This window comes from Rhinolophus sinicus, chromosome 3 (assembly GCF_057876585.1).
Source record: "Rhinolophus sinicus isolate RSI-liver-muscle chromosome 3, RSI-T2T, whole genome shotgun sequence".
Classification (NCBI taxonomy): Eukaryota; Metazoa; Chordata; class Mammalia; order Chiroptera; family Rhinolophidae; genus Rhinolophus; species Rhinolophus sinicus.
Window position 1 is genome coordinate 142,770,690 of NC_142503.1, and position 23,654 is coordinate 142,794,343.

Here is a 23,654-nt window from a genome sequence, read left to right on the forward strand (position 1 = left end):
CTCCGTTTATTTCTCTGGTGTAGCTGATTCACATATATGAAATAGAAATACATGGCACACAGGCATCTAGTTTCTATTGCTATACCCATGGCAGGCATAACTAATCAATCATAGTACTCTTCCCCCATATGTCTTCCTGCAGCTACAGCATCTTTGTCAATGCAACATCCCATGCAGTTACTATTTATCAAAGTTGTTACAATCTATCACACATATTGGCCTCATATAAAGTGAGACTAACTAGGTTCCTAGTAATATGGCTTTGCAGACCCAGCTATAGCCTACCACTAACCCCAAAGTAGGAGCTGAAACATTCTCCATTGTATCATTCAATAAACTTAAATTTAAAAATGGCTGTGAGAGCAAAGACAGGCTTAAGGGAAGTGACTGATTATAAAAGAGGGAGAATATGAATAAAGAATAATTCCTAAATTGTTTTTATGCTAATTATCTAGGCAATTTATTGAACACCTACTCTGTACCCAGCCTAGTGAAAATGAGAAGGGTAAGCCCATGCCAGCCTTTCAAAGACCTTTATTTCACTTCTCTTTTTATTCAAATGATTCAGTTAGTACCAGTATTTCATCTGTGAAACTAACCTCCATATAACCATAGGATTTAGATAAAAGAGCACAAGACTTAATATTTACTGTAAGCCTACTATGTGCCAAGCACTATGCTGAGTACTTTGTCAATGTTATCTCATTTAAGTCTTTACCAACCCTATGAGGATTAATATTATTCCTATTTTATACATGAGGAAATTAAAACTCATCAAATTGAGTAACTTTTCCAAGGTCAAACAGCTATTAAGGAATGTAATTGGGATATAAACCTGGCTTTATTGGTCTCTATGCAGTGCTCTTTCCACTATACTAAATTACTTTTTAAAAAGACCTTAGACATTTGGCACTCTTTTTATTAACAGATTGGCAAACTGAATCTTGGAAACATAAGCTACCAGCAACAGAGAGTAGTGGCTGTCCCTCCAAGCCATGCCTAAACATGTAGCATTTAGCATCAATTCAGTAGGAAAGGAAGGGATATGTTTGAGGAAGAAAAGAAAACAGAGGAAAACCAAGAAAACTCAATTTAAGATATTCCTACTTTCCAATCACCCTCTTAGAGCAGAATGTTTGTCAGCTTCCAAAAAATGACTATGATATAATGCGTGTTTTGTGAGAGGAGGGAAGATGGGATAGTTTTATGTATGCGGGGAAGATGGGATAATTTTATTTGTGCATATGTGAAAATACATTCAAAAGTTTTACAAGGTTTTAGATTTTCTTAATAAAGATTGAGTTTTTTCTGCTACTAAAATTAATTTCTGCTTGATGAAAGAACAAAGGTTTGTGATAGTACATGGGAGTGTGTAGAAGAAAGAAGATTACCTGTTTCAAAAACTTTGGGATTTTGGGGGCTGGATGGCTCAGCTGGTTAGAGCGCGAGTTCTCAACAACAAGGTCACCGGTTCAATTCCCGCATGTGATCGTGGGTTGCGCCCCCTGCAACTAAAGATTGAAAACGGCAACTGGACTTGTAGCTGAGCTGCACCCTCCACAACTAGATTGAAGGGCATCTACTTGGAGCTTATGGGCCCTGGAGAAACACACTGTCCCCCAATTTTCCCCAATTACAAAAAAAGAGCTTGGGATTTTTAATACATATATATACACACACACATACTTCATTTTGGTTTTGTTTTTCAAAAATAGAAGCATGTGTACAATAATCAAAATAGCATGGTATTGGCAGAAAAACAGACACATAGACCAATTGAGAACCCAGAAATAAAACCACATAAATATGGACAGATAATTTTTGACAAAGAAGCTAAAAACATACAATGGAGGAAAGACAGCCTCTTCAATAAATGGTGCTGGGAGAATTGGATAGCCACGTGCAAAAGAATGAAACTGGACTGCTATCTGTCACCATGTACCAAAATTAATTCAAAATGGATCAAAGACTTAAGCATAAGACCTGACACAATAAACTGCATAGAAGAAAACATAGTTACTAAACTTATGGACCTTGGATTCAAAGAGCACTTTATGAATTTGACTCCAAAGGCAATGGAAGTAAAAGCTAAAATAAACGAATGGGGCTATATGAAACTTAAAAGCTTCTGCACAGCAAAAGAAACCATCGACAAAATAAAGAGGCAAACAACTGAATGGGAGAAGATTTTTGCAAACAGTGCCTCCAATAAGGGGCTAATATCCAAAATATACAAGGAACTCATGAAACTCAACAAAAAAACAAACAACCCAATTGAAAAATGGGCAGACAACCTAAAGAGACATTTCTCCAAAGAGGATATACAAATAGCAAATAGACATATGAAAAAATGGTCAACATCACTAATCATCAGAGAAATGCAAATCAAAACCACAATGAGATGTCACCTCACCCCAGTCAGAATGGCTATCATCAACAAGACAAATAGTAACAAGTGTTGGAGAAGCTGTGGAGAAAAAGGAACCCTCATCCACTGTTGGTGGGAATGCAGACTGGTGCAGCCATTATGGAAGGCAGTGTGGAGGGTCCTCAAAAAATTACGAATAGAATTACCATATGACCCAGCAATCCCTCTCCTGGGTATCTACCCAAAAAATCTGAAAACATTTATACATAAAGACCCATGTGCTCCAATGTTCATTACAGCTTTGTTTACGGTGGCCAAGACATGGAAACAACGAAAATGTCCTTCGATAGATGAATGGATAAAGAAGTTGTGGTATATATACACAATGGAATACTATTTGGCGGTAAGAAAAGATGATATAGGAACATTTGTGACAACATGGATGGATCTTGAGAGTATAATGCTAAGCAAAATAAGTCAGACAGAAAAAGCAGAGAACCATATGATTTCACTGATATGTGGTATACAAATACAACAAAAGAACAAGACAAACAAATGAGAAACAAAAACTCATAGACACAGACAATAGTTTAGTGGTTACCAGAGGGTAAGGGGAGTGGGGGGGTGGGAGATGAGGGTAAGGGGGATCAAATATATGATGATGGAAGAACTGTCACTGGGTGGTGAACACACAATGGGATTTATAGATGACATAATACAGAATTGTACACCTGAAATCTATGTAATTTCACTAACAATTGTCACCCCAATAAAAAAAAAATAGAAGCATGTGAAATAAGCTTTCCTATAGCCTATCTTTATTCTTAGTAGATAGTGGGTGTATTTCTATGCACAAATGTTAATATGCTCCATCACTTTAAATAGTTGTATAGTATTCCACTGACTGAATACACATTCCCCTACTGATGGGTATTTATGTTGTTTGAAACTTATTGCTATTATAAATAACCCTACGTATACCTATGTTTTGTACAGTTGCTTAATTCTTTTTTAAAGAATTAATTCACAGAGATGAACCTACTGGTTAAAAGGATAAGCACAACTTGCATTCAGATACATAGTCCCAAATTGATCCCATAACATGTGCAAGAATGTTCGTGTCTCCATACATCCTCAACATTGAATTTTATCATTCTTTTAAATTAATGCAAATCTTATTGAATATAAATGGTAACTTCTTGTTTTAATTTGCATTTTGATTACTGTTGAAGTTGATATCTTTTTATAAGTCAATTGGTTGAAATTACCTGCTCAGTATCATTTGCCCATTTTATTATTGACATATTTGTATCTTTTCTTACTGAAGTACACTTATATATTAAGAATATTAGTCCTCCCACATACAAAAGAATGAACTGGAAGCCCTACTTCATACCATATAAAAATAACTCAAAAAGGACCATAGTTCTATATGTAAAGGCTAAACTTACTATATTCCTAGAAGAAAACATAGGAGTAAAGTCTGGGACCTTGGATTAGGCAATGGTTTCTTAAATATTACAGAAAAAGTGGAAGCAACAAAATGCAAAAGAAATTGGACTTCATCAAAATTAAAAATATTTGTGCTTCAAAGAACACTATCAAGAAAGTAAAAAGGCAACCTACGGAATGACAGAAAATATTTGCAAATCATATATCTGGTAAGGGATTTTTGTCCTTAATATATAAAGATCTCTTATGACTCATTAATAAAAATGTAAATAACTCAATTTTAAAATAGGCAAAGAATTTGAATAGAGATTTCTCCAAAGAAAATATATAGTGACCAATAAATACATGAAAAGATATTCAACATCTTTTTTTCAACATCTTTAATCATTAGAAAAATGCAAAGTAATACCACAGTGAGCTACTGTTGAACACCAAGATGGCTATATTCAAAAAAAGAGTAGAGAACATTGATGAGGATGTAGAAAAATTAAAACCCTCATACATTGCTGGTAGGAATATAAAATTATGCAACCAATGTGGAAAACAGTTTGGCAGTCCCTCAACAAATTAAACACAGGGTTCAACTCCTAGGTATATACCCAAGAGAAATGAAAACATATACCCATGGAAAATCTTGTATATAAATGTTCATAGCAGTACTATTCATAACAGCCAAAAAAGTGGAAACAACACAAATGTCCATAAACTGATGAATGAGTAAACAAATGTGGTATATCCATACAAAGGAACATTATTCAGCCATAAAAAGAATAAAGTATTGATACTTGATAATAATATGTATGAACCTTGTAAACTTTATGCTAAGTAAAAGGAGTCAGATATGGAATGTCCAGAATAGGCAAATCTAGAGACAGAAAGTAGATTAGTGGTTATCAGGGGCAGGGGAAGGATGCTGATGGGTACAGGGTTTCTTTTTTGAGTGAAGAGAACATATTGGAATTAGACTGTGATGGAAGCACAACTCTAACAACGTACTAAAAACCGCTGAATTGTATGCTCTAAAAGAGTAAACTTTTTAGTATGTGAATTACATCCCCATACAGCTCTTGTTCTTATGTTATAAATGGTTTTAAATTGGTGTTTTCAAGTTTTATTGTTTTTCACTGTATATTTTATATTTTTGCGGTAAAAAAATCAGTGTATTTCTCTGTGATTTTTGGTTTTGCATCATATTTAGAAATTCTTTCCCTACTTTAGGTTTGTGGAAATAACCATTTATACTTTCTTATAATCTCTTTTGAAAATTCAGATATTTGATCCAATAGAAATTTATTTTTTGGTGGGCAATGAAGTATCAAGTAAGATTCTAGCTTTTTTTCCCAAAATGGATAACCAGTTGTTTCAACTTGGTTATTTAATAATTTATCTTTTACCTGTTGCTTGAAATGCTACCATACTTATATTTTAATTTGCATATTTAAATGATTTAGCTTTTATATTAAAATCTGCATCTATCCCTGAGCTTTACTCTGTTCCATTGACTTAGATGTTTCTTCCTGCATTATTATTTGTTGTAGCACTATTTTATTTGTTGTAGCTTTAAAACACGTTATTACACAAGCAGGCAACAATTACTTTCTCCATCCAGAATTATTCAAACAAGTCATATATTACAATTACAATTGTGTTTTTTGAAAAGCAGTCTTTAATATCTCTCACAAAGAGGAAGCATTGAGAATTTAATTACAATTACACTGTATTTGGAGATTGGATTTAAAGCTCACAGACATATTTATCACCATGAGACTTCTTACATAGGGATAAAGTCTGGTTCTTCATTTACTTGTACTCGTTTATGTTTCTCTCAGGAGCATTATAGTTTTCTTCACATATGTCCAGCACACTTCTTTCCAAGTTTATCCTCAGGTGATCTATGTTTAATTTGCCTTTAGAATGGGATATAATATTTTCCCCATTATATGTTGCAATAATATTTGTGTGGTATTAGGTACATAGGAAAGCTAGTGATTTTTGCATTATTTTATAAACTATTAACCTTGCTAAACTCTCATTCCTTCTAAAAAATTTACAATGTTTGCCTCCTACTTTTTAATATTTATGACTGTATTTCACTTTCTTGACTTATTGCTTTGGCTAGCACATTCAAAATCATGGTACATAATATATCAATTGATGACTGATATCTACGGCTTTTTTTTTCTTTAAGAAGAATTCTTGGTAGTTTACCACTAAGAGCTATACTGGATTTTGATATAAGCAGTTTACATTTTGACCATGTTAAAGAATTATCCTATTCTAGTTTTGTTTCAGAGCTGTACCCAAGATTTATTTAACTTTTTTTAAAGATGTATTACAGTACTAGAAATACATTAACCTTTCTGTTGCTAATCTCTGTGTTATCACTCAACCTGTCCATTCAATAAATATATATTTAGCCACTAAGGATATAATTATGGTCCCTGCTTTCTAGCTCTAACTGCTGGAGGCAGTTACTTTAACTCTTTTTATTACTCTGAAGGGACACAGTATAACAGTGGATCACTAAAGCAGTCGTACTCAGTGAAAGAGAAGAGAAGAAGAGAAGAAGCACACTGCAGAGACAGATCATAATGGGGAAGGAAAAGAGGCAGGGGTGGCACATATCATTTAACAAAGCATCCTATGTGATTTTCATATGGCCACCAGGTTGGTTATGGGATTTTAGTAATATCTAAGTTTAATACAGAGTTTTACAGTTTTACTCTATAAAATGTACGTAATGTTCTCACAAACATTAATTACTTTACTCCTAACAATAACCTCATGTTAAACATTATCTCAAAAAAAAAATTATCTCAACATTAAAGAAGAGGAAACTGAAACTTGGAATTATTAGGATATCAAAGCTAAGCAAAAAGACAAAATCTGTGCTCTTTGCTCTTACCTTAATTAAACAATTGAATAACATAAGACTTAATGATTTTCATAATCTTTAGCAGAGAGTTCTAGAACTCATTCTTCCTTAGTTATGTTTACCCAAAAACTCCCCATTTCCCATTTCAACCTGAGAATCACTTGTTAATCACATCAGGCCATCCCCACCAGTGCTTTTCCAATCCCTCTGACTTGCAGAAATACCTAAGACCAGTCCTCTGTGAAAATCCTGTATTCTTCTCCCACATTGGCCTGTACCAATCAAGAGGCAATGTAATTTTACTAACAATTGTCACCCCAATAAATTTAATAAAAAAGAAAAAAAAAAGAAAAAAGAAAAAAAAGAAACAACATGTAAAAAAAAAAAAAAAAAAAAAAAAGAGGCAAGAGACAAGGTGCTCAAATCGGTACTTACTTTGGCAGAAACTATCTTCCAGAGAAATACCAAAATCTTAATGAGCCGAATACAAACAAGAAAGTAAGAGGGAATCTAGTTTTCATCGAATGACCTAGGTTAGCCTACATGCTCTCTGAAGTCTTGCGTGCTCAGAAACATTGAAGGGAGAAACTTTAATCCTTCCCACTCCTGGACTGTTTCTTCCAACCTGGAAGCTACACAGTGGAGAATTATGCAGCCAAATTCTATGCTGTACTGTAAAAAATGTTGGCTTTCCATCAAGCCCTCAAGGCTTAACCCATCACCAGGGAGTCAGAACCCTTTTCTGGATAGCTGTGCTTCCAAGGCCTCAAACCAGGGGAACCCTACTCCTTTTCCAGAGTGGGGACTGCCTCAGCCCTAGAGTCCTTTTCGTAATCTACGTCACTCACAGAGCACACATTGGAGAGTGTTTAGGCAACAGGATGTTGTGTTTTTGTACCTCTCTGCAACTTAAGGAATATCAGAGGAAGAAAAGTGGCAGAGGGAACTCAGGAGGCCATATGCGCAATTCAGTCTCTGCTGCAAACTGCTCCAGGTCTCACTGCTGAAGCGGAGTCTTGAGAGCTCTCTGGCATATTAAATATTCATCAAAAGCCAAACACTACTTTTTCAACGTTTGACTGAATCATACAAGTGGTAGATTTGCTCCATCTTCACTCTTGGATTGCTCAGATATACGTAGCACTAAATTACGGTTCAAATGAAGGCAGTTTAAAAGATGAGGGAAGAATCCTTTATAGCTTATCCCTGCCTTTCATTCCTCTTAATTTAACCGTAAACTAAACGGGTCCATAAAATGTTTATAGAGAGTAATAAAGTGATGTTTTTAATACAAAGGTTGCGCGTGTAATTAAGTATAAATTCTATGACATTCTGTGTAATTTGAAATGGTTTGCATGAAATTAACAAATACTTATATCTATTTTATTGCTCCTCCCATTAATAGCAAATAATAAAAGGGGAAAAAAAGTAAAGTCTTGTCAATGTAAGTACGTGCAGTTCGAAAATTGAAACTGCAGATGTTACTAAAGACTTTATCTTTCTCTTGGAAGTGTGCCATTAAATTTAATTAGATCTCTCATTTGCCTTCCTTTTCTTTTACTCTGTCACTCTTTTTTTTTTTTTTTTTTTTTTTGCTGCCCTTCCCTCTTTCCCCCACCTATCTTTCTCCCTTAAATATTAGGAGAACACCACACATTTTTAATTGGCCTACATAATATAAATGAAGAAACTAATCACCATAAGAAAAACTAAAGTGTCGTTTTCCTATAATTATTACATTATAAATTGTCTGGAAAGTACTGTTACTTCAAAGCTCACCATGACCACTAAATAATATTATGAAGCACATGGCTCCAACACTCTCTTTTCATATACTTTCTTTTTCTAAATAAAAACTATGCTTGAAGAATTAAAGTCATATTCTTTTTTTTCCAGAATTTTTTGTAAAGAGAATTAGAAGCTATCTAATCTTTATGGTTATAGCATTTTATCATCTGACTGTCAAGATGTGATTTCTTACTCTGAAATGATCCACTCTCTATTATATTTCATGTTAACATTTCAAATCAAGTAAAATGGTGATGTCCGTGTTAAGATAATTGAGAAAAGAAGCCACTGAACTGAATTTCTCTAAGTTCGTTTAGACTTCAGCAGCCAATATTGATAATCAGAGCCTAAGGATGGCTAATTTTACGTGGAGCCATAATGGTTTAACTAAATTAATTTGGGGACATCTTTCTAATCTACACCACAGTAAGACCAGAGTTCCCCTAATATTTCTAAAATAATTGTTTTGGATAGTTTCACAAAACATTTTGAAAGTATCCATTCACATTTTCTATAAAAATGCCAGGCTGAAAAAGTATCACTGAAACTCAACTTAAAAAGGTATTAGATAAAATACTTTTCCTGTTTGTAAGACATGAGCGAGGAATGGGAATAACTCTGTAATTCGCCACTGTATAGTTTCCATGTTGGAGAAACAATGCAGGAGTGGAAAGGATTAAAGTTTCTCATTTCAGTGTTTCTGAGCACATAAGACTTCAGCGAGCATGTAGGCTAACCTAGGTCATTTGATAAAAACTAGATTTCCTCTTACTTTCTTGTATGTATTTGGCTCATTTAGATTTTGGTGTTTTTTTGGAAAATAGAAAAAATCCCCAGTCTACTAACTGTAATTATAATAAGTTTCCAACACTGGGCATCCCTTCACGGACACCATGCAGGCACTTTATAAGCTCCACTTATCCAAAACCAAACTCAGTAATGCCCCATGCAAACTTGCTCTACCACCTGTATCTCAATCTCCTAAAATAATACAACTTTTCTTAAAGTCATACTAAGAAACTTGGAAAAAATCTCCCCTACCCACCCCAACATTCAAACACACCCCCACCTCTGACATTCAAACATCAGCCCACTCTACTGTGTCTCTGGTATATATTCCTACTTTTCTATTGATTCTACCTCCACTGAAGTCATCTTTTGTCCTGACCACTACACTAGGCATCCTCATTTCTGAAACCTCCTGCTTTTTCAATCTGTTGCTCCCTCTGGTTTTAATATTGTCTCTCAAAGTACAGCCTAGATTATGATCATCTTTTCCTCACAAATCTATGTCTTCTAAACACCCCAAGTACCAATTCAGAAATTCCATACAATGATTCAATCCTGTCCTTCCAGTCGTATTTCCTACTACTTGTCTCCAAGAATGCCCATCATGCCCAGCTACGCCAGGCCCTCACACCCTCTCCTGCTTCAGCCCACAATAACTTGGTTGTAGTCCTCTACCTTTGACACTTGTCTTTCAGTGTGTTTGGCTCAGCTCATATGACCCCACGTCTTGAAGTCGTTTACAACCCAACTATTATTCATTTCCCCCTTTTCTGTCTTTCTACAGCACTCTCCCTCCACCTCGGGATTTAGCATTTACAGCATTCTGCCATGCATGAAGTTAGCCTCTGGCACATCTGTGTCACCAGTTAGCTTGCACACTCTCTCTCATTATTCCCTCCATCAGATGTCTCCAGGGTTCCTGTCCCAGTCACTATTCTAGACACTAATAATACAAAGACCTAGTTCTCTTTCTTTCAAGAAGCTCAGTTTAGTAGGTGATAAAACATAGTAATGTGTGTAATAAGGCAAGCAAAGGGGGAGGGAATAGGGAGACAGTGTGATGAGCACCATACTTAGATTCAGAAGACTCGGATTTGAGTTCTGGCTCTGCTGTATAAGTCATGAAAAGCAAATCTCCTACTTTCAGTTTTCTCGTGTAAAAAATTAGGGTCCCTACCACCTAGTGTTCTATAAGAATCAAAATAAAATTAAATAGTGAATTTCCATTTGCTCCACCAGATCCACTCTCTGTCATTTTTCTCTACCCTGTACCTCTAGATGTTGACCTCTAAGCAAAGGGGTCCTCTCCACATCACCACTATGTCTCAGGTTCTGCTAATCGCTCCCTCCTCTGGCTCCTTGGTCGTCAAGCCCCTGGTAACTCTCCCTAGTGGTTTCCCTGCACTCTGCCCACACCTTTACAAATAGTCCCTTTATTAAAGGCTCCTCAAATTACCCAAGCCAAATGTGCCATCTGTTCCCTGCCAGGACTCTGACTGATAAAACTGCTTTTCAAACTTTAAGTTGCTGTCTAAATGCAAGGTATTTCTCATTTATCTCTGCACAGTGCTTTACACAAAGCAGGTTGCTGTTATTAATAACAAATGGTGAAGTGAATGTATGCAAGGAAGAATGAGTGAATGATCCTGCCCTCCTCCACCTGAGTTGTATTCTTTATCTGGGGGGATATCTCCTTGTCACCTTGATGGATTTCGTAATGCCTGATTTGATTTGGAAGGCCCCCTGTTCCCTTGGAACTCGCTGTCTCTTAGGGGAAACATCTCTGCACATAGTCTATCTCAGCCTTTTATGTTTCTAGTGATTTAACTTGAAAGGGTTAACTTTGCTTGAAATTTCCAGAAATATCCCCCTTCTGTATGCTGCACACTTACCCAATATCAAAATGGGTTGCTTACTTGTTTGTTTATTTATATCTTTTGTTCATCATCATGAAAGATAGAAATAAGTCAAAAGCAAGAAAATTGATTATTCCCTTATTACGTGGGGACCAAGAGCATATTTAAGGAATCAGTAACCCAGACTGGGGTAGTTTTTTCAAAAGCCCAACAAATAAACATATGGAAAATCATTGCCTCCACTGCCCCCTCTTCTAGGCAAAGCCTGGCCAATGAGTGGGCAATCTGGTAGCCTCATCAAGTGATCTAAATAAAGTTAAATCACAGAATCCAGTAGCTTGATATTTATGAGGAGCTGAAGTCATGACTGACTAGACTTTAATATTAAATTAATTTATTCCCAGCAATTATGGACTGTCCTTGTCTCCTGAATTCCCATGTATCTCAATAAAATAGGAGATCAGCATTTTCCTCTTTTTATATAATATAAAGTTGATGACTTAAAAATGAGACAGTGAGCCATGGAAACTATCTTTATAAAACATACTTTTGAGTAAACATATTTAATAGTATGCTTTGGTACTGAGTAGGCATTATTCATTAGCAAATAATTGAATAACTGGAATTCTTAATTAAAATTTGTGATGAGAAATGAATCTGTTTATTCTGCAATTATGACCCAGAAATTCAGAACACATTGGGGTAGTTTATGAGCATAGTTCCAAAGATTTTAATATAGCAAAAGAAATCACAAAGCTTTTAAACAGGAACTTTTAGATGAAACACACACACACACACACACACACACACACACACACACACACACAGTGTATGTGCATGGATCTAGATGCAATATGATTTAAAAAGTCAACCATTGAATACATCTATAACATAGAAATATTGTAATTTCTTTAAATAGTCCTGGGCCTTTCTGGATTTTCCAGAAAAGCTCTTAGCCAAACAGTTTCTTCCTTTGGCTTTGTAATTAAAATACAAATTCAGGCAATGGCAAACTCTGTGAGGCTCTTTTTTAAAGCTTTCCTTAAGTATATAAGTTTGAAGTGATTTTTTTCAGCACACATCACAGTTTAAGCTTTTAAATGACAGCCATCAAATAGCTCATCCTGGACTATAGTTAAGTGAATCAAATAATGTTTAAATCTAACTTGATTGGTAGGGCCAACGTGAGAAGAAAGTCTGTTATAAAAATGTATGGGCCTTAATTGTTTTTACTTGCTGGCTGTCAACCGAAGATAGGTTCTTGGTTCAAAGGCCAAGGTGATCTGCGGACAAAGAGAACTTGGGCAGACCACTTTGTGAAACTAACCAAAGGTTAAACAAACTGTACGTTTCTCCCGAACTTTCTTCTAGGACATAAATGAAACCCCTGTAGCTGGGGCTGGCAGAGAGACCATTACCTCCTGTCACCTTGTTTGTGTTGTTGCTAATTCAGTGACATCATATCCCAGACCCAGATTTAAATAGTGTTGGACAAATGTATCCCCGCCCCGTGCTTCTGAGCCTTGCCACTTCATCACAGCTTAATAGGACATTTGGGATTTTAGACAAATCCTATAATCACAGCAGAATGCGAACAGTGTTTGCTATTGATTCTTATCCCAGAATGTCAACTTCTGCCTGTCCCCCACACACATACTATCCTTCATGCCCTCGCATATTAGCAGTGTAATTGTTTTTAATGAATCTAATCTATTCAATATTAATAAGATGTCCATAATAGCAAACATCTTAGCTGAGAAAGCAAAAGGAAAGAATATAAATATATCTTTTGTGTGCCTTTATTTGGAAAGATGTAAATTACCCAGAATCCTATTCTCTCTCTTTTTTTTTTAACCGATTGACCACACTGGTGGTTTCTAGCAATGAATTGTGTCTGTAGTTCTACATAATTCAGTAGTTCACTGAATATACAGAATTCAGTGATTAGGACTTTTTTTTTTTTTTTTTTTTGGCAAAAGTTGCAATTGTATGATCCTAACTGTTAACTGAAACATTTGTAGCTTAACCAGTAAGGTTTATTTTAATATAAATTCATATGCTGTTGAATAGGTCTTTTTTCTCATTATTTATACGTAATTCAGAAATACATAATAGAATGCATATAATGTACAGAGATTTAAACTATTCTATAAATCCCAATGCAGAGTTCCTGACTCTAGTTTGTATGTGACAAGGAAAAACTATCAAAGAATTAGAAATTGAAGCACATATTTTTAACCTAGCTTTGAGCATCTAGTTGTGGGTTTTTAAATGTTTTTATTTCTTTTGTTATCCAAGACTTATTTTTTTTCCAAACCTATACTCTTTTTATGTTTTCATAGCATGGTGTCCTAGAAAGAAAATTAGGCTTGAAAGCCACACAGACTTGTATTAGACCCCAAACTCCATCATCTAATGGGGCTGAAAACCCTGACAAGATGGTTAACTTAAACAAGTCTGGTTTCTTTGTTCCTAAATGATGTCTGTCTCCAAGAGCTATGGGAAGAATTAAGTGATGTTATTGTGGCCAGCCAGTATCTGGGATGTAATAGGTACCCAGTTACTTTCTACTCCCTTTGTTGATTTGAATTGTAACATTGGCTTAAGCAAAAAAACAAACAAAACGAAACAAAACAAAATTGAAAATAAGATTAGGCAGGGAGGTTTGTTTTTAAAAACAAATTTTAAAATATTTAAACAGATAAAATGTTCTAACTCTCTACTACTTTTGGTTATTTTCCTTCTCTTGCTCCTTTGTTAACACATTCTAACATTTAATGGATGCTATTCATCCCCAATTCTTCAAGGTCAGAGGCTTGGTTACTGTAAATTTGTGGAGAGAAGACTGTCAGGAATTGACACCATCTCAGCTTCCTTACATCTATCTGATCAGCTGGGATGTAAACTGGTTTCTCTGTATCCTAAGAATTCCTTCCCAAAGTACGTTTAAGTATAATTAAGCAATTCTGGCTGAGTCATCATCTTTTTATGTGCTCCTCGTTCCAAAAAGTTTATTTTGCTTCTGTTTGTTCAAAACACCTTTGATAAAATGGTGATAGCATTCCCATCTCTTGTCTGTTTTCAGAAGAGCTAGCATTATTAAAGACTACTTGCTGTTCATTTTTCTGATGGGGGAAAAAAAAGAAGCTTAATTGTTTTCATTTGGCTTGAGCTCTAGTATCCTTCCACACAGTGTACCTGCGGAGTCATTAGCAAAATTAGATAGGTAACTGATTTATCATTTCTATAAAAGCACGGTGCAGTCCCTTTACTCAGAGTGTACAGCAAAAATTATTCATGCGAAGATAGAGTAATCAAAATGACTAAAAAAGCACATTTTTATCATTCCAAGCATAAGCATAGCTGTGGTGGTATACTCTCATAGTACATAATGATAGAAATGAATTATGTCAGTAAAATCTTGAGGTTGAAGATTTACCATGATAAATATTTTTCATTAAAGTGAAATATCTTGGCAGAGTCACTTTCATATGCAGACTATTGACACAAGGAGGCCAGCTGTGCCTATGCAGATGCTGAGATCTGGGTCTATATTATTAATGATTTATCATGTCATGGAGAGCTTAGATTAGTTTTGAAAGCAATCCCTTGCCACAAAAGCACTTTCTATAATGTGCGAACGCAAGGAATACTATGTGTGCTTTCCAAATTAAAGTAAACACAGAAGCTGTAGCTACCTTTGAAATCTCAATACCTCTATCTCTTTATTTTGAAACATGAAATTCTGCATCCTAATCTGTATCATTCATTAAAATTCACACAAAATGTTATTTTATATCAACTGGATAGTGAATAGTGTGTGTATCTGCGTTATATATACTCATAGATGAGGGAAGGTGGGAGATAGAATGAAACAAAAATGTATTGCAAATCTATTGTGTACCATATACCTTTTCCCTAAATCTCACATTCGACGTGAGGTTGGATTAACTTTCTGATCTAATTCTGCAGGATTCTAAGATTGCACTGCCTTCAGGGCAGATTGAGTAACATTGGCTAATATTTATTCAGTGTTTGCTGTGTTCCAGGTAAGATGCTAAACACTTTACATGCATTATCACATTCCATCTTCGTAAAATCCATCTGAAGTATTGTTATCAACCCTGTTTCACAGATGAGAAGACTGAAGCACAGCGTAGTCAAATAAATTTTCCTGAGAGGAAGAGTCTGGATTGGAATCCAGGTTGTCTAATGTTCCAAAGCCTTCACTGTTCACTATTGCTAATTACTTTTATCTCACTATTAACCACTATTACAACTAAGTAAGAGGTAGGGTTCAAATCCTGTTTAATTACTACCTGTGTGACTTTAGGCAAGTCACTGAAACTTTCTAAGCCTCAGCTTCCTCTTCTGTAAAATGAAGATAATAATGGTATTTACCTCATAGACTTGTTGAGTTATAATAACACTTGTAAAACGCTTGGAACAGAGTTTGGCATATATTTAGCTCTAATGCTTTGTTTAATAACTGTTACAGTTACGAAAACTTTTACTGACTATTACACATTTTCTATAATTTTTAGATAGCTTTTATTCTTTTTTTTTTTAAATTTGAAACAGATCTATAGATTAACTCTTTAATGTTAACATTTTGATTTTTTTTTTTAAAGATTTTATTGGGGAAGGGGAGCAGGACTTTATTGGGGAACAGTGTGTAGTACTTCAGGACTTTTTTCCAAGTCAAGTTGTTGTCCTTTCAATCTTAGTTGTGGAGGGTGCAGCTCAGCTCTAGGTCCAGTTGCCGTTGCTAGTTGCAGGGAGCGCAGCCCACCATCCCTTGCAGGAGTCAAACTGGCAACCTTGTGGTTGAGAGCCCACTGGCACATGTGGGAATCGAACCGGCAGCCTTCGGAGTTAGGAGCATGGAGCTCTAACCACCTGAGCCACCAGGCAGGCCCATAGATAGCTTTTATTCTTAAAACTAGATTGGGAATGAAACATAGAAATAAAATTCTGAACTTTACTCCTCAAGTAAAGAAACAAAAACATAGGTTGTAAATTAAGTTACTACATATCATTGATGGGAGATGTATGCAGATAACACTAAAGCATAATGACTAACCATCTATATAGCACTGAACCCTTTAAGTACTCTTTCTGGGTGTGAAAAGAGCCAAATACTTCCTTCCTTACTCTCTTCCTTCCTCCCTCCCTCCCTCCCTCCTTTCCTTCCCTTATTATTCATTCATTGAACAAATACCCTTATACAGGTACTATGCTTTCTTGCCCTGGGGATATGGTGAATAAGTCGCTACTCTTGAGGAGTGTACAATCTAGAGATGACTATGCGCTCTGGTTTGACACATAAAAGAGTGTGGAAAAGTTGTGGGTTCCATGATCAGATCTGTTTAACAAATATGTATTGAGTGACCATTAAATGCCAGGCACTGCTAGGCACTGGTGCTTGTCCAGGTAGATAAGACAAGATCCCTACAGTTAAGAAGAATCCAGTAGGGAAAACATCCTAAACAGATATGTTTCCATCAATTTGGTAAGTTATCTAAGTGAATTTGCTAGGAGAGTACAGAAGAGAGGTTATAGGTAGCAGGATGAGGGAAAGTTTGACACCTACACAAAATTTTTGTTAAAAGTCTAGACAAGCAGAAATTACAGTACATGAAATTAGGGGGAAAGAGTACCCCAGACATCAGAGGCCCCACAAGTGAAGACCCGGAAACCTAAAACACATGTGACACAGTGGGGAGCTGCAAGCAGTGGGGCAATGCTAGAGCATACAGCATAAGGTGGTGGTGGTGGTGGTGATGGTGGGGGAGGACTTGGACTAAAGAAGTAAACAGGGCTAGCAGGTTAACAGTGTGCAAAATCAATTGAAAGAGCCAAATGCAAATAAACTGCATAAAGAGTGAGCAGTTTCCTTAGAATTCTTGCCACGAAAATCCAAATAAAAAGAGTGCCATTTTTTTTCACCAATCCTGACTGTCAAGATTCTGGGAACCAGGGAAATGATGAGCCTTAAGAGTGATATTTTGATCCTTACCAAAAGATAAAGAGTACCGGTCTTTTGACGTCAGTGGATTATTCACTTCCCTACTTCTCCTCCCCCGGTGGACCTAACACCGGAATTGGCTCTTAGATTTAGACTGATATTGAAACTGAAAACACGTCTAATTTTTGGCTCAAAATGACCCATCAGCATATCGTTCTGGAATCATTCCTGGATTGAAGGACTCAGTGTAGGGTCAACTGCATTCTCTGGGATGGCACTCTGGAGAGTTGGCCATAGAATTTCAGCAAAGAATTCGGGAATCTAGAGAATTGAACTTCTTTGCTTTGCTGCTACAGCAGACACAGGACAGCTCGGGAGCTTTCTGCCTCCAGGTGGATGGCAGTTTGATTCCTCATCAAGCCCCGGTCACCTTGCATCTTCATTCAGTGCAGAGCCCTCTGCATGTAGCCGGGCTTGCTCCCTTGACGGAGAAAATGCAGAAAAACTGGATGCCGGTAAAATAGGCACAGCTTTCTGGGTCAGAAGTTGGCTGGGGAAGGGCCCTGACTGCCAAGTAACTTGTAATGATGTCAGAGCCCAGCACAACCAAAAAACACCAGTCAGCCAGCCAACAAAAGCCTTAACAACAGAAAACTCAGCAGTATTGCCAAAGCTGTTCTTTCCGCCCCCTACCCCTTTCTTCCAATAGGAAGAACAGCAGGAAGAGTTTATATTTTAAGATACCCCTTCCTCCTCCCTCCTTCATTTTGGTAACAAAGTGTTAACTACAGAGAAAACAGGATGAGTCCTGCAGCAAGTCCCTTGGGGTGCCTTTATGAGTTCCTTTTCAAGGCTATCAGTGGAAGATGCAGAAACAACTCAGAATAGGGTATTTTCCTTAAAAATGTAAACATTTAATTGTGCTGAGGAGAAAGTAGGAACCATCAAGGAAAGGAAAATCCTTTCTCTGCCCTTCTTCTCTCTTTTACAGTAATTAAATATACTCAAATGAAAATTAAAAGTTTGGTGAAAAACCTCTCTTCTTTCTTTTTTCTTTTAATAGGGGCATCATGGTTCATTCCAGCCATTTAGCGCCCTCAGTGATTCATAATTCAACTGGAAATTAATAAAACACAGCCCGTTCTTGGAAATGAAGTTTGGATTTACATCCTCTGTTTTGGAATATGTGACTTTTTTTCCCCTTTCATTTGTGACAGTCAATTTTAAATGATGTCACTTCAAGGACATTTTCATTTCTCCCACAACATATTACACGAAACACTTGCCTGTAAAACCGGCTCATTAGCCTGCAAAATTATACTGTACTGAATGGCTTTCATTCAAAGTAGAAATGGGATTTTTAGTAGGCAATTTCTGTATTTTATAAAGATAAAGCAATGTTTGATTGCTTCTCCCCAGCTGTTTTGCTTAGTGGTTATAAAGAGAAATGGGGGGGGGGCGAAAAAGGTAATATAGGGGCTGGTTTGTAACGGTGTGCTTAAAAATTTTTTTTTAGATTAGGAAACTAAGGCAGAACTTTACGGAGCAACTGCGCCTGCAGTTCCTCTGGGCTGCAATGATTTGTCCTCTGGATGTCTGGAGGAAAGCTCTGAAAAAGAAAAGTGAGGGAGCGAGGGAGAAAAACAGGGAAGGAAGAAGGAAAGCAAAAAGGCAGCTTCGCCGGCTGCAGCAGCCACCGCGAGCTGGATGACAGGCGCTGGGAGTTGCTGGAAGGAGCAGCTCTTCAGAGGTGGGGAGAAGGAGGGTGCGCAGCAGAGCGCGGGGGAGGAGGGACGCGGAGGCCACTGAAGGGTCAGCGGGGCCGCGGCGCCGGGCTGGGGGCCTCCAGGCGGCGCTGGCCGGGGAGCTCGGGAAAGGGCGAGCGCGCCGCGCCACCCGCGCCTCCTGCAGTCCGCGCCTGGGGGTGGGCCCCGGGCTGCGAGGTGCCGAGTCGGGGAGGGAACCAGGCTCCGGCTCGCCTGATGGATTGACTTGGAGATGGATCGAATTACACCATTTGCCGTGCCTCGATTTGTTTTGCTCCCGCTTCGTCCCGCTGCTGTTTTTGCTGCAAGGACTGGTGGTGGCGAGTTTCAGGATTATATCGAGGAAGCCAAGACCTAAAGAAACAGTGGGATATACATGTATATTTTTCATTTTTTCTTTATTTTTTTTCCTTGCGCTTGACAAGCTTTTTTTTTTTAAAAACCAGCCTCCCCCCATGAGGTAAGACCCTCTTGTAAAGATTTGCTAATGCTCAGGGCGCCTGCTGGGGATCGGACCCAGATCCTCAGAGCCTGAATCGTAGCGGGCGTGTGCGTACGTGTGTGTGTGTGTGTGTGTGTGTGTGTGTGTGTGTGTGTGTGTACGTTGTCACTGGAGAGTTGATTTCTTTTCTAATCAGCTTTCCCCGCCTGCGGTGCAAGGGACGCGCAGAGGGGCTGGAGAGGTTTGTCGGACCCGTCAAAACTGGCAGAGCTGGGGGGTTGGGGGGAAGGGCACATGGACTTGGAGGCCCCGCTGAAATGTGCAACCCATCCGAGAAAAAGCAGAAGGAGGGGGCAAGTAAAAGTTTCTTGCCAGGCAGCGCCAGCTCCGCGCTCCCCCGCACATTATCAGGCTGCTTTGGTGTCGGGGACGGCGTCTCCAGCCAGCAAGAGAGCCGAGCCAAGGCCAAAGGAGCGGGCTGCGGGCTCGGCCGCCCCCTTCCGCCCGCCTGCCCCGGAGCGGACGCTGGGACCGCCTGGATAGGGCAGCGCCGCGCCCGGCTAGGAACCGACGGGCGAGCCCTCGCCTGCGCCTGGAGAAGGGGCGTAGCGCAGCCGCCGAGACCCGAGCAGCTCACAGCCGACGACAGCTACCTGTCAGTGCGCCCCGGGGTTGGACGGCCCCAGTACAGCGAGTGGTGGGGGTTCAGGGGACTCACCCACCTCCACCCTCCTGGCTCCGCCAGGGGCTCCTGCCCAGAGGGCGGGTGCTACCCACTCTCGGTCTCCCCCTGCTTTCGGAGCGCGCCGCGGGCGGTCTCTGGGGCCGGGAGCTCCCCGCCGCCCACCCCATCTCCCACCCGGCGCCCGGGTTTCTCCTCCCGGCCAGTCTCCCCCGCAACTTTCCGTGCTTTGTTCTCCGGCTGGAAATGATTTACGGAAGCGTCTTGGACAGGGTCTCCGCCAGGCGGCAAGAGCCCGGCGCTGAGATGTGTTACGTTCTCATCTACCCATCAATTATGGATGGAAACAAACAAGGAAGAGTCAATTGTGCATGAGCCCCTTCTCCCACTACAGGAGGCGTCCTGCAGCCGGGTGGGAGCCTCCTCTCGCGTCGGCAGCCGCTGGCAGGGGGATGGTGAGGAGGAAGGTAGGGAAACTTTTATTTCCAGTCTTGACAGCGATATTCGTTCCTGGTCTGCAGAAACTGATACAGCAGCCGCCTTGGGGGAATTAAAAGGGCTTAAAGCTTCCTCTATCGTGTCTAACTCTTGGATTGAAATAAAAGGTCATAAAGCACTTGAAGGTGTGGATAAGAACTGGGTTTGAAAATTTTCTGCTAAGTCGACTGTCGGGACCAGAGCTGTTCAGGTGATTGTTTAAATCCTGAACTTGTGAAAGGCTAAATCCCATGGAAGTAACGCGGAATGAAGTAGCGGTATTAATTAACAGCATTAGAGACAGTCGGGAGTGCTCCCGGTTCTGAGGTGACCATTCAGTAACCCAAGTTCCAGCATCCCAGTATCTCGCCGCTCTCAGCTGGGTGATTTTCACACAGAACGGACAATAGATCATTACTGCAGATATATAGACTTTGTAAACAGTAATTGGACCTATGTCCACCTCTACAGGGGGTTACTCTCCCTTAAAAATAACAATAGTGTTTACGGTTTCTTGGGAAAAGAAGTGTCCAGGGCAATTTTCCCAAGAACTTATAGCTGCTAAGAATTTCAAGTCTGCAGTATCTACTTGATATTTGGGGCAATAAAGTGGATAATTTTGTTTACTTAAAGGCTGAAGTCCCAGGAAAAGGTTTAACGTTTTTCTAAATTGGATTGGTCTGTCTCAGAATAGGAGAAATACTTGTTCTGAGAATTTTTTTCAAGGTATTTTTTCCTTGTAGAATTGAGAAGTCTTATCGCAGACAGCTCAAGGTGAGGATTTTACTATCCTTGTGGTGGTTTAAACAATAGGTTTTGATGCTGGTTTATTCATGTTGTTAAAAAAAAAAATCCCTTAGCTCTCTCAGGTATCTAACTCAGGAAATTAAGTTGTGTGTAGTCATGTTGAAGGTAGTGAATGACAGGCATGTTTTGTCAGGCTGGCAAATATTTCATAAACATTTACCCTGGCTTAGATAAATAGAAATTACCAGATAAGCTCTGAGATTTGGGCCTGTATTACCATGATCTTAAACATCTGAAGGTAAATAAACTAGAGCTCAGTCATAGCTGAGTTTCGTTTTTTTATAGTTAATGTCTGTGCTTTGATTTGGGTCTCTAGAATGTGCTCTCGGAAAGACAGTTAAATAAATAACCCTAAGATTACCCAAATACATTGTTTAGTAGACCATTTTCTTCCATTGCCTCATTTAGTTAGATTAACAACCAGCTACTATCTTATTGGCTCCTGCAGAATATTGCTACCTGTCCTCATTTCTACTAGGGATGCTACATACATAATCTTTTTAGAGAAACATTTCTGTGATGCAGGACAGTATGCCAGGAATATTGTGACTTCCCCATCACCAAACAGCTGGTTAACTTGAGTTTGATTTAGATTTGTGGGCATTCTGCCCATTTCCTTTTTTTTTTTTTTTTTTGGTACCCTCTGATAGCACCATCTGCTCATGTCTCCCCTAGTTTGATGGATTTGAAAGATGACTGTGACGTAAACCTCTTAGTCTTTAGAGTAAGGGCAACTTAGAAATCCAGGGGACTCCAGATCACTGGCTGCTTGCTGCACAGGAAGGTTCTGTCCAGTAACTGCTCAGGGTAAGTGTGCCTCCACATCGTGTGGTGGTTTCTGTTGTTTGAAAGGCACACAGGCAAGTAAGTAGGAATCAGAGCTTTGAGTCACAAAGATGCCCATAATTGTTCAGGACTTACTGAAACTGAAGAAGTTCTTTACTTCTTGCTGCTCCATCATAATGAATCTTGGTAATTAGCTTAGTCATTGTTCTTGCCTGTGAATTTCGCTAAGATACAAGGAGTGAAAAATGCATCTGAAACAGGGTCATTTTTCACCCTTCTGATGCATTTTATGCAGCGTTAAGAGACTGGCTGAATGCCTAACCATTATTGGTGTAACCATAGGAGGTGAACTCCTTCCTTAGCATATTGCAGGATAAAATATTACCTTTTATTTCACCTAATAGACTTTAAACCTGCATATTCTGGATTCATTTCTAGGAGAAGCAAGAGGCACTTGTGATATGCCAACCACTCAGTATTTACTGAGTATCATTGTTTGCAAGGAGCTAGGCTAACCAATATTCCAACACCAGGTGAGGCAAACATGTTTCTGTATGTTCAACTTAAGAATGAAAAGAAATAGAGAATGGCAAGAAATGTAAATACCCTTTGGAGTGAGCATATTATTTTATTCAAGAGATTTTAAAGTAAGATTATCCATACCAAGTATTTACAGTAGTCCAGCTCTCCTGCCTTTAACACTAATAAATTCAATGTATTTAGTGTAGTTCATGTAATGAAAGTGTCATTAGAGTGGGAGCTCACACTCTTCTTGGTGGCTCATGTGAATGGAGACAGTGTTACAATCTACCAAAGCCAGAATCTTAGGTTGCTGCTTATTTTGTGAACTGCTGCCAACTTCCAGTTGGGCAAAAGTGTGTTTTGATGTAGTCACGTGATACACAGAGAGACTAAAAATCATAGAACTATACTGAACATATCATAATCCTTTTTAGTTGAGGTGGCTGTTGTCGGGCTGACTTTTTCTCTTCAGCCCCTGACAACAGTGGTAGTGCAGCTGATAACTGAAGGTGCTTCCATTCCTCCCAACAGGAAAACTAGGAACCATTCTTACTTTGAAAAGCAACTGTTTATGTAACCGAGGGCCATCAAATCGGTGGTCCATAGAGATACCACATGAGGTGTACTTATTTCTCAAACTTCTCTTTTCTATTAAGCTTTTGTTAACTCACCCAGATTAGCATTTTAACAACCCTGAAGTGAACTTCTGCCATTCTCTCTACTTGGACACAGTATGTAGATCATCCATCATCCTGCCCTTGGCTACAACAGGCTGCTGGCTCCATCACCATTTGGAGCTACACAGAAACCATCCGACTGTGAACAGCACAGCTGGCAATTTTTTTCTTCCACACCACTGGCAGCATTGTCTGGCTGTGGTAACTCAAGTTAACACCCAGAACAGGAACTTTCCATTGTTTGGCAACCTGCACAGGGCCCTTCATCCATTTCTGGGGGCACACCTGCAGGAAGGTCCTGCTGGCTTGCAGTGGCATGTTCCATTTAAAAGGGTACTTGCTCCAACCTCACATGACCCACAGGAAAGCCTCTCTAGTCTTGATACGATGAAACCACCA

At 38.8% G+C, this 23,654-nt stretch overlaps 1 protein-coding gene across 19 annotated transcripts in view; it reads left to right on the plus strand.

Moving 5' to 3' along the window:
* SEMA6D (semaphorin 6D) overlaps window positions 1–23,654 on the plus strand; it is a 559,989-nt gene that overhangs the window by 483,831 nt on the left and 52,504 nt on the right. Inside the window, exon 1 of one of the 19 annotated variants that reach the window (XM_019730703.3) lies at window positions 18,751–18,846. The exons of 10 other annotated variants lie outside the window; for them this stretch is intronic. The gene's annotated coding sequence lies outside the window, so the exon portion shown is untranslated. Of the gene's footprint in view, window positions 1–18,750; window positions 18,847–18,916; window positions 19,323–19,707; window positions 20,454–23,654 lie in introns of those variants that run through there. 8 more of the 19 variants (XM_074327786.2, XM_074327792.2, XM_074327788.2 and 5 more) reach the window with 8 other exon arrangements.